The sequence below is a fragment of the Neofelis nebulosa genome, chromosome 2, assembly GCF_028018385.1.
Source record: "Neofelis nebulosa isolate mNeoNeb1 chromosome 2, mNeoNeb1.pri, whole genome shotgun sequence".
Classification (NCBI taxonomy): Eukaryota; Metazoa; Chordata; class Mammalia; order Carnivora; family Felidae; genus Neofelis; species Neofelis nebulosa.
In genome coordinates, this window is record NC_080783.1 from 156,492,768 (window position 1) to 156,506,814 (window position 14,047).

The 14,047-nt window shown below is 37.7% G+C and overlaps 1 protein-coding gene and 1 pseudogene across 2 annotated transcripts in view; one reads left to right on the top strand and one right to left on the bottom strand.

The window, feature by feature from the left end:
- The window catches only part of GIPC2 (GIPC PDZ domain containing family member 2), a 453,978-nt gene that overhangs the window by 133,363 nt on the left and 306,568 nt on the right, over positions 1-14,047 (bottom strand). The window lies entirely within an intron of this gene.
- LOC131504515 (tubulin alpha-1A chain-like) lies at positions 4,714-5,799 on the top strand (annotated as a pseudogene).

Genomic DNA, 14,047 nt, shown 5'->3' on the forward strand with positions numbered 1-14,047 from the left:
AAGTGAGATGGGCAGGTTTCACTGTTCAAAGGGTCACTTCAGAAATATTGTGAGGCACTCCAAAAACAACTTGCCCAAGCCCTCAAAGCTTTAGCACACATACACACACACCAAGACCATGCCTATTTAAAGACTGCCCCCCAAAAAGCTATTTTTCAAACAAAACATTTCTCCTGACTTTCATAAATTCCAGTTTCTAATCATTCGATTTTATTGGCAATAGCAATCATTAAGATGAGTGGAAAGGCACAACAACCATTTTTCCTTATGTCTTTGCATATAAAAACACATTTTAGTGTAGCTGTTGTTTTATTTTACAATAAGGGAATATAGGATAATGAGCCTAGGAAAATGTTCTACAGTTTGTTTTGATTGGATGTGTCTATGTGTGTGCATGGGTGTGTGCGTGTGTGTGTGTACCTAGGAGAAGAATCTTTGAAAATAACTTTATTAGAAAGTGGATTAAGAATTCAAATGACTTAACAACCATATCACCTTATTCCTAAGAGTCACTTCTCAGTAGTAAACAATTTAATTTAAAAGCCATTATGATGCTAACTATAAAAAGGTCTCTTTAGTGTATAACTCACACAATTTGTTTTCATCCACGAGAAGGCAAAATGGTAGAGTGGTTACCAAGAACTCTCGGGGAATAGCATGGGTTCAAATTCTGGATCCATCACTTACAATTTCTAAGATGTTGGGCTTTTCTAAACTTCTCTAAGCCTCAGTTACATCATTCTTAGAACATAGGTCTTTACCATATCTATACATCAGATGATGTGTTAAATGAGGCATCACATGTTAAGTATTACATAGTACCCACCCCACACCAAGCCCTCAATAAATGTTATTGTGTTTCCTTATTATTGTTAAGGAAAGTCTGCAGATCAGCTCAATAGATACTATGAAACTTACCATTTATAAAAATAAAGTAAAATAAATAAATTTGACCCCAACTTTCAGATTCATCAATATATTTTGATCACTTAATAGATACCAAACACTATCATACTTAGCAATCTTATATGCAACTTTGTTTACAATAATTTATGATTAAAACAAATTTTCATAATTTTATTCAAATATGTAAGGATAATTTGAATCAAGAGAAGATAAGTAATATATATAAGATCACAGAAATAGGTAGTGGTACAACTGGAACTAATTCTCACACCTTCAATTTCCATCATAATTAATAATTAATCAATAATAAATTTTACATATAATAAAACTTTCAAAATAGAAAAGAATATAATGACACAATTTCACATTTGCCTCCATTCAACATGATAATGTGGTTAACTAACAAAATATAAAGACTTTGTAATCATGCAAAAAGGGGCACTATATTATGGATAAAACTTGCACTCAAAGCTAAAAGACCCAGCTTCTACACATGGCACTGTGAGAATATAAATTTGGTAAAATCATCTCCTTGGATCCAGTGTCCTAATTTGTCAAATTAAGACATTCAACTACATGTATTCTCAGGATTTTTCCAGGTCTGATTCTAGGCCATTAACTAGAATTTGCAAGATGGAGCAAAACATCAGTGATTGGATTTCAACCCAACCACACCATCACCATTGGTGATGCCTCTTTTCCAATCAACCACAACAGGTGATCATTCTCATGAGTGTGCCTCCCTCTTCATTCATAGGCATGCATACCTTTCCACATACCAATAGCCATCATTAAAATACTTTCTGGGAAATAAGACAACTGAGTGTCAACATCAAGCTCTGGCCTAGTTCTGATCTGCATCTGAGTGAGTGGCCTTTGAGCATTTATCAAAATGTATCTTCTTTGAAAATGTTGCCTAGTCAAGACCCAATCAACAGACACCATCTAAAGTTTTTCCTTTCCACTGCCAAGTTCTTTTTAAATTTTTTTTTCAACGTTTTTTATTTATTTTTGGGACAGAGAGAGACAGAGCATGAACGGGGGAGGGGCAGAGAGAGAGGGAGACACAGAATCAGAAGCAGGCTCCAGGCTCCGAGCCATCAGCCCAGAGCCTGACGCGGGGCTCGAACTCACGGACCGCGAGATCGTGACCTGGCTGAAGTCGGACGCTTAACCGACTGCGCCATCCAGGCGCCCCTCCACTGCCAAGTTCTAACTACCACCAAATTTTGTGCAAGGGATTTGAATTTGGCTTTGTCATCGCCTTTGTGTTGGCAGCAATTAAATAAATTTTGTGGGTATCCATTTCTTATAATCATAAAGTCCCACTCCGAAGCACATGAAGTCTTGTTATTAGTCTCACTGGATCATTGTTCTAATGCAGAAGAATCCAAAATTCAAATGCCATGAGTCACATTAATTTTATTATTCTACCTAAATATTAAAGCTTCCATCATCCACAAGCAGTAGTTTTTGGCTTAAAAAACAATAATAAATAAATAAATAAATAAATAAATAAATAAATAAATAACACCTTCGGCCCTACTACTCATATTTTCATTAGTTATGAAATCCTATTTCTCTCTCTTCCTTCTCTGGACCTTTTGTATTCCCTCCTGTTTCTAGGGCTGCTGTAACAAGTGTCATAAACTGGGAGGCTTAACACAAATAGAAATTTATTAGATCACAATTCTGGAGGCTATAAATCTGAAATCAAAGTGTCAACAGGGCCATGTTCCCTCTCAAGGCTCCATGGGATGATCCTTGCCTCTTCCAGCTTCTACAGGTCTGAGACATTTCTTGGCTTGCATCAGCATAACTCCAAACCAGTCCATGAGCTCCTAAACGGTAGGGTGTGCAAGGATTATACTAGTAGGACAGATGGGGACTAGAGAAGCCTGATAGAATTGTCTCCCACTTCTTAGAAAATTGATCAGGTTTGAGCCCTAATCCAGCCATCCTGTGCTCTTTGAATAAGGGTCCCTCCTCCTCACCAAACAGCTAAATAATCCTAAGGGGCTATGACATTACACCATCTGGTTACATAGTGACGATGACAATCCTAATAATACTATCTTTTACTGAATGCTTACTGTGTATCAAACATTTGTTAAGTCTTGTGCTATATACATTACTTCATTCAGTCCTCACATATCATCCTTAACCCTCAAACTGTAATGACTCCTATCCATTCCTCCCCGCACAAAAACAGGAAGGGAATGTACTTCTAGCTTTTGTTTATTTCTCCCATTCACAGTGATGCTGTCATTTTGTATCCGGACCTCCACCCCCATAAATAGTGGTGTCCTTTTTATAGGGAACAACCATGAGAGATGAGGCATATCCCACCCAGCCTTTCCCAATACACTGCTCTCAGGAGGCTAATATAACAAGCAATGATCTTCCTCGGTCATTATGAATTTAATTTTTAATGGCACCAAAGTGGATGTGTTTTTGTTCAGGAAACTAAAGTAATTGAAATGATTGAATAGCATAAATACTAAAGCTGCAGTAACTAAAACTATAAACAGAAATTAAGGTTTTTCAGGCTGAAGTTATGCCAAGCATTTCATAATATAAGCTTGTTAATTCAAGCTATTTTTCCAAATCTGCCACACTTGTTATACGTATCATGCTTGCAAAACTTAATTGGCCTCTATTGGTCATGTTTTCAAATGAATGTGGTTACAGACAGAGTCAGCCACAAAAAGCTAAGTTTATCTCGTGACCCAGAGATCTGGACAACATGAGCTGGTTCCAGGGACCTGTTCTGGATAGTTTACTTAGAGTCCCTTGCCCAAGGTCACCAGTCACATGTGCTGTAAATGCAGCCTTCCCTCTTATTAGATGAAGCCAGAAGGCTTAAGGAATGCCTCTCAACACTTTTGTGTGTTGGAAAAAATGAAAAGTTGATTCAGTTGTAATCTTGATTTTTAAGGGTCAACTGGGCAAACTATTCATTCTTCTGTAGTATCACTAGCTGAGTAATTGTCTAGCCCATTCTTTAAAACTTGCTTCTCCCACTTAGAAGAACTCTGTAGATTCTTCATTGTGTTGAGTTGAAACCTATCACCTTATTAGGTCCACTATTGAACCTAAATCTACATTCACCATATGAGAGCTCTTCAAATGTTTGAGGGCAACGCTCATGTTTCCTGTAAGTCTTTCCTTCTCATGTTCTTTCAGTCATCATCCTGATGTATGGTTTCCAGTTCTCCCATGCTGGTAATACATCTCTCACCGTGCATCAGTCTTTCTCTATTTGTGTTTAATCGTTGGCACCACAACACATCATGTGCAATTTGGCCAATATTACATAGTAATGGCTACTGTTTCCCTCATTCTTCCTGATGCAACAACGAATAGAGTTGGTTTTCTTGGCCACCACATATTGATTTACTGAAGTTACTGACTTTTTTAAAGATTTTATATTTAAGTAATCTCTACACCCAACGTGGGTCTCAAACTCACAACCCTGAGATCAAGAGTCACATCCTCTACTGACTGAGCCAGCCAGTCAGTAACCCCTGAAGTTACTGACATCTTCTAAATAATTGTTAGATGAGCTTCTTAGTCATATTTCCTCAATCTAACAATGACACAAATTATTTAGTAAAAAAAAAAAGAATGTAGATTTATTTTCATCAAACTTTATCTTAGTAGACCTTGCCTATATTTTTATATTAATTCTTTCACACAATATATTCCCCCTATTTATCTAACACTAATTTAAGCAGTTTCTCTTATATAAACCACCTAAAAGCCACACTGTAAGAAGCAACAACCTCATCTCTTCCTCTCTGCCATCTGCTCAGCAGCCGCAAAGCAGCAACAATGCATGAATGCATATCCATCCATGTTGGCCGAGGTGGTGTCCAGATTGGCAATGCCTGTTAGGAGTCTATTGCCTAGGACACAGCATTCAGCCTAATGGCCAGATGCCAAGTGACAAGACCACTGGGGAAGGAGATGACTCCTTCAACACCTTCTCCAGTGAGAAGGGTACTGGCAACCATGTGCCCAGGGCAGTGTTTGTAGACCTGGAACCCACAATCTTTGATGAATGACTTTGCAATGGTACCCATTGCCAGCTTTTCCACCCTGAGCAGCTCATCACAGGCAAGGAAGATGCTGCCAGTAATTATGCCCAAGGGCACTAGAACATTGGCTGACCAGGAGAAAGGTATCCAGGGTTTCTTGGGTTTCCACAGCTTTGGAGGAGGAGCTTGGGAGATTTACCTCTCTGCTGATAGAACATCTCTCTGTTGATTATGGCAAGAAGTCCAAGCTGGAGTTCTCCATTTACCCAGCCTCCCATGTTTCCACAGCTGTAATTGAGCCCTGTAACTCCATCCTCACTACCCACACCACCCTGGAGCACTCTGATTGTGCCTTAATCGTAGACAATGAGGCCATCTATGACACCTGTTATAGAAACCTCGATATTGAATCTACACTAACCTTAGTTGGTTGAGAGGCCAAATTGTGTCCTCCATCACTGCTTCTCTCAGATTTGATGGAGCTCTGAATGTTGAACTGACAGAACTCCAGACCAACCCAGTGCTGTATCCCCACATCCACTTCCCTCTGGCTACATACGCCCTTGTCATCTCTGCTGAGAAAGCCTACCATGAACAACTTTCTGTAGCAGAGATGACGAATGCATGCTTTGAGCCAGCCAACCAGATTGTAAAATGTGACCCTTGCCATGGTAAACACATGGCTTGTTGCCTGTTGTATAGTGGCAAGTGGTTCCCAAAGATGTCAATGCTGCCATTGCCACCATTAAGACCAAGTATATCATCTAGTCTGTGGACTGGTGCCCCACTGCTTCAAAGTTGTTATTAAAAACCAGCCTCCCACTGTGATATCTGGTGGGGACCCAGCCAAAATACAGTGAGCTGTGTACATGCTGAGCAACACCACAGCCATTGCTCAGACCTGGGCTCACCTGACCACAAGTTTGACTTGATGTATGCCAAACATGCCTTTCTTCACTGGTATTTAGGTGAGGGCATGGGGGATGGAAAGTTTTTCTCAGGCCCATGAGAATATGGCTGCCCTTGAGAAGGATTATGAGGAAGTTAGTATGGATTCTATTGAAAGATAGGGCAGAGAAGAGAAGAATATTAAAGTTTAAAATGTCACAAAGGTGCTGCTTTTACAGGGAAGTTTATTCTGTTTTGAACATTGAAAATCTGTGCTCTGATCAGTTAATTTGTATGTAGCTGTGTATACTCTCATATACAATTACTGACCTATGCTTCAAAATACAACACTTTGTTAGACTCAAACTGCCCATTTCTCTGATGGATTTGAATAAAGTATTCCTTGTCTTAAATGAAAAATAATAATTAACAACAACAATAATAATTATACAATAAGTATCAAATACCTATTCTAAGGTCACTGATATAATTTGAACAGTTTAAAACCAGTAAAAGAATTTTGTCACTATTTCCCTCAGGCTCAAATTAATCCATTAATAATTACTTTGGGGATAGTCCATCAATAACACATTTATCTAATTGAACATCCAACTCACATTTCTCCATCATGTCTATAAGAATGTTGTGAAAAACATGTCATTTCCTTATTCTAATTTTTAATAAAAGAAATCATTAATGTATTGCAGAAATAAGCTGTTTTTAGTGAAGCCACACTGGTTCCTAGTGATCACAGGAAGCATCCTTTTAATAACACATCCTAAAAATTTTCCTGAACTAAACTCTTCAGTCTAATATCTGCAAAATCTCCCTCTTCCTCTTTTTGAAAATCAAAACCATGTTTGCTCATTGCCATCCTATCTGCTCTAGTTCTTCCAAAACTACTCAGAGAAAACCAGAATTATTGGGGTTTTCTAGTTTCTTTTGCTGGTTGTCACAGAATACCAAGGCCTGATTCATCAAGGCAAAAGAACAAGAATTTACTTAACCAATTTCTTCACTCTTCCTGAAAATCTGTTTTCTCTCTCTAGTGTACAGTTTGTATTTCTAGTCCAAGATTTGCTTTCCTTGACAAAAATGTTAAAAGCAAAAAGATAGTTGAGAAATTCTGCTTTCTATAACACCCACAAGCATCATACTTCAGTAGATGAATATTCACCAAAAAATGAGGGGGAGCCAGGTATTCCTAAGCATGGCACCAAAGGTAGAAATCATAGAGAAAGCGAACTGTATACTTAAAAATCAGAACCTCTGTATATTAGGAAATGCTGTATAAACAAAATTTTCAAGAAAATGACAAAATGTCACACATTTGAAAATTAATATCTTCATAAATATTTCATAGCTTTATATACAAAATGTTTTCACAATTCAGCTGGAAAACTATATAAAATCCATGAAAAACATTGAAGGAAAGAAAGAAGGAGCCAATAAACCTGTACAGAGATGTTCATCCTTATTAGTAATCAACTAAATTGTAAATTAAGCAAAATGTCTTATATTTAACAAAGTAGGAAAGCATTTAGTTTTGTTTAACACAAAATACTTTGACTTTCATAAAAGTCAAGGACCTAGAAACGTTGACACTTCCATATATACTGCTATCTATTGGAACTCTAGGAAATAATTTAATATCTATCCATAACCCTATCCTAGGTGTTTTATGTACATTACTTTATTTAACATGTCTTCAAACATTCCATTCCTCTTGTAGCTAGTATTTACTTTATGAACCCAGAGATCTGGGCACCAAAAGACACTAAAATGAAAGGGTCACTTTGTCATACTGTTCTTGTTATAACCACTTCATTAACCAGGTCAATTCTCATACCTATTAGGATACAAAACTGTCAAACACTCAGCAAAGCATGTCACACATTCTTCATGTTCTTCATTTAGCCAAAGAAGACTTCCAATATGTGTCTTGACAGTTATAGCACTCCTCTTACATCCTACCTAGTATGAATCTTATGTTTTGAGTTAGAGGCATATTAATCACTTTTATCTGTTTGCTCAGATAGTCACTTACTATAATCTCAGAATGGTTAGTTCTTCTATGATCTTCTCATTTTTAATATTAATTATTTCAACAGTGTATGTCAACTCTACAGTAAATTTCCAACTAGGTATGATATCTCTTCTCTCCTCTTTGGCAAATATCTCTTTTCTAACATAATATGACACTATGACATATAATAAACATATGTATATGGTCTTTGTTCCTGTTTTCTGGCATAGAACTCCTAAACTCTTGGAATAATAATATCTTTATTTGAACAGTTGGAAAACTCTTGGAATAATAAAGATATTATAATAATATACTTAAGTCAATATCTTTATTATTCCAAGACATAATAAACGTGTCTTTTATTATGTTAATGAGGCGACTTTGGGGACAGGAAAGGGGCTGGATATTGAATTCAATCATTAATGACCAATGATTTAATCAATCATGCCTACATAATGAAGCCTACATAAAAATCCAAAAGGAGTGGTTTCAGAGAACTTCCAGGTCAGCGAACACATGGAGATTTGGGAAGAGTGGTGAGCTCAGAGAAGACATGGGAGCTCCTCACCCTTAGCCCATACCTTGCCCTATGCATCTCTTCCATTGGCTATTCTTGAGTTATATCCTTTTACAATAAACCTGTAATCTCTTAAATTAAGTGCTTCTCTGAGTTTTGTAAACCACTCTAGCAAGTTAATTTAACCCAAGTGTTGGGGGAATGGTCATTGGAACATCCATTTTATACCCATTCGGTCAGAAGCACAAGAAACAACCTGGGCTTATGACTGGTATCTAAAGTCGGGGTAGGATCCCAGTGTTTATAGCAGCACTCTCAACAATAGCCAAATTATGGAAAGAGCCTAAATGTCCATCAACTGATGAATGGATTAAGAAATTGTGGTTTATATACACAATGGAATACTACGTGGCAATGAGAAAGAATGAAATATGGCCCTTTGTAGCAACATGGATGGAACTGGAGAGTGTGATGCTAAGTGAAATAAGCCATACAGAGAAAGACAGATACCATATGTGTTCACTCTTATGTGGATCCTGAGAAACTTAACAGAAACCCATGGGGGAGGGGAAGGAAAAAAAAAAAGAGGTTAGAGTGGAAGATAGCCAAAGCATAAAAGACTCTTAAAAACTGAGAACTAACTGACAGTTGATGGGGGGTGGGAGGGAGGGGAGGGTGGGTGATGGGTATTGAGGAGGGCACCTTTTGGGATGAGCACCGGGTGTTGTATGGAAACCAATTTGACAATAAACTTCATATATTGAAAAAAAAAATTAAACAAATTAAATAAATAAATAAAATGTTTGCTGCTGTTAAATAAATAAATAAATAAATAAATAAATAAATAAATAAAGTTGGGGTAGGGCAGGCAGAGAAAATTCAAAACTCAAGGTGCAAGTGAGTAGAAATTATCACAGCTTAAAGTTAAAATCAGTGAAGAAATGCTATAGCATTGGAATAATTGAATAAGAGTAAAATGTTACGCATAGAATACTAATCCAGACCCAGCAATTGCTGGGTTGTAGGGTAATTCTACTTTTTTAAAAAATTTTTTAAATGTTTATTTTTGAGAGAGAGAGAGAGACAGCATGAGCAGGGGAGGGGCAGAGAGAAAGGGAGACACAGAATCCAAAGCAGGCTCCAGGCTCCAAGCTGTCAGCAGAGAGCCCGGTGCAGGGCTTAAACTCACAAACTGCAAGATCATGACCTGAGCCGAAGTCAGATGCTTAAATGACTAAGGCACACAGGCGCCCAGTGTAATTCTATTTTAACTTTTTGAGGAACCTCCACAGTTTTCCAGAGTGGCTGCACCAGTTTGCATACCCACCAACAGTGCAAGAGGATTCTCCATTTTCCACAGCCTAGCCAACTCTGTTGTTCCCTGAGTTGTTAATTTAAACCATTCTGACCAGTGGTATCTCAGTGTGGTTTTGATTTGTATTTCAGTGATGATGAGTGATTTTGAGCATCTTTTCATGTGTCTGTTTGCCACCTGTATATCTTCTTTGGAAAAGTGTCTATTCATGTCTTCTGCCCATGTCTTCACCGGATTATTTGTTTTGGGGGTGTTGAGTTTGGTAAATTCTTTATCGATTTTTGAAACTAGCCCTTAATCTGAATGTCATTTGCATATATCTTCTCCCATTCCATCGGTTGCCTTTTAGTTTTGTTGATTGTTTCCTTTTCTGTGCAGAAGTTTTTTGTCTTGATGAGGTCCTGATAGTTCATTTTTGCTTTAATTCCCCTTCCTTTGGAGACATGTCAAGTAAGAACTTGTCGTGGCTGAGGCCAAAGACGTTGCTGCCTGTTTTTTTCTGTAGAATTTTGATGGTTTCCTGTCTCACATTTAGGTCTTTCATCCCTTTTGAATTTATTTTTGTGTATGGTGTAAGAAAGTGGTCCAGTTTCATTCTTCTGCATGTTGCTGTCCAATTCTCCCAGCACTATTTGCTGAAGAGACTGTCTTTTTTCCATTGGATACTCTTTCTTGTTTTGTTGAGGATTAATTGGCCATATATTTGTGGGCCCATTTCTGGGTTCTCTATTCTATTCCATTGGTCTATGTGTCTGTTTTTGTGCCAATACCATATTGTCTTCATGATTACAGTTTTGAAATACAAGCCAAAGTCTGGAAATGTGATGCTGCCAGCTTTGGTTTGTTTTTGGTTTCTTTTTTCCAACATTACTTTGGCTATTTGGGGGTATTTTCTGGTACCCCCAGAAAAGGAGTAAAGCTCTCAGTTATTCCCCACTGAGGACGATATTAGCTGTGGGCCTTTCATATGTGGCTTTTATGATGTTAAGGTATGTTCCTTCTATCATGACTTTCTTGAGGTTTTTATTGAGAAAGAATGCTGTATTTCGTCAAATGTTTTTTCTGCATCTATTGACAGGATCATACAGTTCTTATCCTTTCTTCTATTAATGTGATGTATCACGTTGATTGATTTGTGAATATTGAATCACCCTGCATCCTAGGAATAAATCCCATTTGATCATGGTGAATAATTCTTTTAATATACTATTGAATTCAATTTGCTAGTATCTTGTTGAGAATTTTTGCATCCAAGTTCATCATCAGGGATATTGGCCTGTAATTTTCCTTTTTGGTGGGGTCTTTGTGTGCTTTGGGAACCAACATAATGCCAGCTTCATAAAATGAGTCTGGAAGCTTTCCTTCTGTTTCTAGTTTTGGGAACAGCTTTAGAAGAATAGGTATTAACTCTGCTTTAAATGTCTGGTAGAATTCCCCTGGGAAGCCATCTGGCCCAGGAGTCTTATTTGTTGGGAGATTTTTTTTTTAGTATAATTTATTGTCAAGTTTGCTAACATACAGTATATACAGTGTGCTCTTGGCTTCAGGAGTAGACTCCCATGATCCATCACTTACATACAACACCCAGTGCTCATCCCAATAGCTGCTATTCTCAATGCCCATCACCCATTTTCCCTTCCCCCCAACCCCCCATTAACCCTCCATTTGTTCTCTGTATTTAAGAGTCTCTTATGGTTTTCATCCCTCGCTGTTTGAAACTAGTTTTTCCCCTTCCCTTTTGTTGGGAGATTTTGATAACCAATTCAATTTCTTCACTGGTTATGGGTGTGTTCAATTTTCCTATTTCCTTCCATTTGAATTTTGGTAGTGTGTTAGGAATTTTTCCGTGTCTCCCAGATTGTCCAGTTTGTTGTCATATAATTTTTCATAGTATTCTCTAATAATTGTATTTATGTGGTGTCGGTTGTGATCTCCTCCTTCATTTGTGATTTTATATACTTGGGTCCTCTCTCTTTTCTTTTTGAGAAATCTAGCTAGAGGTTTATCAATTTTTAGATGGATCCTGGGGTTTTTTCAATCTATTCTGATACCTGTGTCTTTTGATTGGGGCATTTAGTCCATTTATATTCTGAGAGATTACTGAAATATATGGATTTTTTTAATATCATTTATTGTCAAGTTAGCTAACATACAGTGTATACAGTGTGCTCTTCACTTCCAGAGCAGACTCTCATGATTCATCACTTACATACGACACCCAGTGCTCATCCCAACAAGTGCCCTCCTCAATGCCTGTCACCCACTTTACCCTCTCCCCCACCCTCCATCAACCCTCAGTTTGTTCTCTGTTTTTAAGAGTCTCTTATGGTTTGCTTCCCTCTCTGTTTGAAACATTTTTCCCCTTTCCTTCTCCCATCATCTTCTGTTAAGTTTCTCAAATTCCACATATGAGTGAAAGCATATGATTGAAAAATATGGATTTAGTGTCATTGTGCTATCTGTAGTTTCATGCTTGTGGTGATGTCTCTGGTCCTTTGTAGTCTTTGCCGCTTTCTACTCACAGAGTCCCCCTCAGGATCTCCTGCAGGGCTGGTTTAGTGATCATGAATTCCCTTATTTTTTGTTTGTCTAGGAAAGGCTTTATCTTTCCTATTATGAATGACAGCCTTGAGGGATAAAGGATTCTTGGCTGCATATTTTTCCTGCTCAGCACCTTGAATATCTCCTGCCACTCCCTTCTGGCCTGCCAAGTTTCAGTGGATAGGTCTGCTACCACCCTCATGTGTCTACCCTTATATGTTGTGGTCTGTTTGTCCCTAGCTGCTTTCAGAATTCTCTCTTTATCTTTGTATTTTGCCAGTTTCACTATGCTATGTCATGGTATTGACCTGCTTTTGTTGATTTTGAAGGGAGTTCTCTGTGCCTCTTGGACTTGGATGCCTGTTTCCTTCCCCAGATTATGGAAGTTCTCAGCTAAAATTTGTTCAAATAAACCTTCTGTCCCTTTCTCTCTCTTCTTCTTCTTCCTCTTCTGGAACTACTATGATATGGATACTATTTCATTTCATTAAATCACTTAGGTCTCTAATTTTCCCCTTATGGTCTAGAAATTTCCTTTCCCTCTTTTTTTCAGCTTCATCATTTTCCACAATTTTATCTTCTATTTCGCCTATTCTTTCCTCTGCTTCTTCCATCCTCGCTGTCACTGCATCTAGTTTATTTTGCATCTGATTTATGGAATTTCTTAATTCATCGTGACTATTTCCTAGATCTTTGATCTCTGCAGCAATAGATTCTTTACTGTCTTGTATGCTTTTTTCAAGCTCAGAGATTAGTCTTATGACCGTTACTCTAAATTCTTGCTCAGATATATTTTTTATATCTGTTTTGAGCAATTCTCTGGCTGTCATTTCTTCCTGGATTTCTTTTGAGAATTCTTCCTTTTTGTAATTCTGGATACATTTCTGTCTTTTACATGTTTTAATAGCTTGTAATGTGTCCTGCACCTGCGAGTACTACTATATTAAAAAGGGGTCATACACTGTCGGGGCTTGGCTCTTTAGGAAATGTTTTTGGAGTATGCTGTGTGCACTCTGTTGTTGTGTATTTGACTGCTCTATCCCACTGGTAAATTCTCTGTAAAGCTCCTCCTTGCTCATAGTGGTAGATTGTTTGGATCTTCTACCAGGTGTGCTTTGAGTTGTTCATTGAAGTAACTGGAATAAAGGCAAGGGGGGGACCTGATTCCATACAAAGAGAAAAATGAAAGGGACAGAAAAAAAGACCAAGCAGAGAATCAAAGAAACTGTAAGGCTTAATCCAGAGAGAGGGATAGGAAAATAAAGGAGATAAAGCTGTAAAAACAATACAATAAAAGTGCCTGATTAAACAAACAAAACAGAGAAAGAAAATATATATATATATATATATATATATATATATATATATATATAATGTATATTCTTTTATTTTTTTATTTTATATATAATACATGCATTATATATTTATATATATATACTTATATATATATAAAATATATATTCTCTTCAACTCTGAAACTATGAACCTGATTCCAAAGGAAAACAAAAGGAGAGGTTAGGAAAAAAGAAAAGAAGAAAAAGAAAAGAAAAAGACAGACTAACATATAAAACTGCAGGACAGTTGTCTGTTGGTTCTGTTGGTGCCTGGTGCCTGCACAGTGGCTGTGCTGGTCTGGAGGAGAGGCCATTTGGTTCACTCAGTATCCTCCCACTCCAGTAGATAAGCAGTTGCCAGTCAAGGAGGGGGTGGGGTTTGGTGTAAGCGGCCCAGCCTCCACTGGGGGCCACTGTGCTGCTCCCTGAAGCCCCACCATGTTGGAGATGGGAAGAAAAATGGCAACACCCCAATCTCTC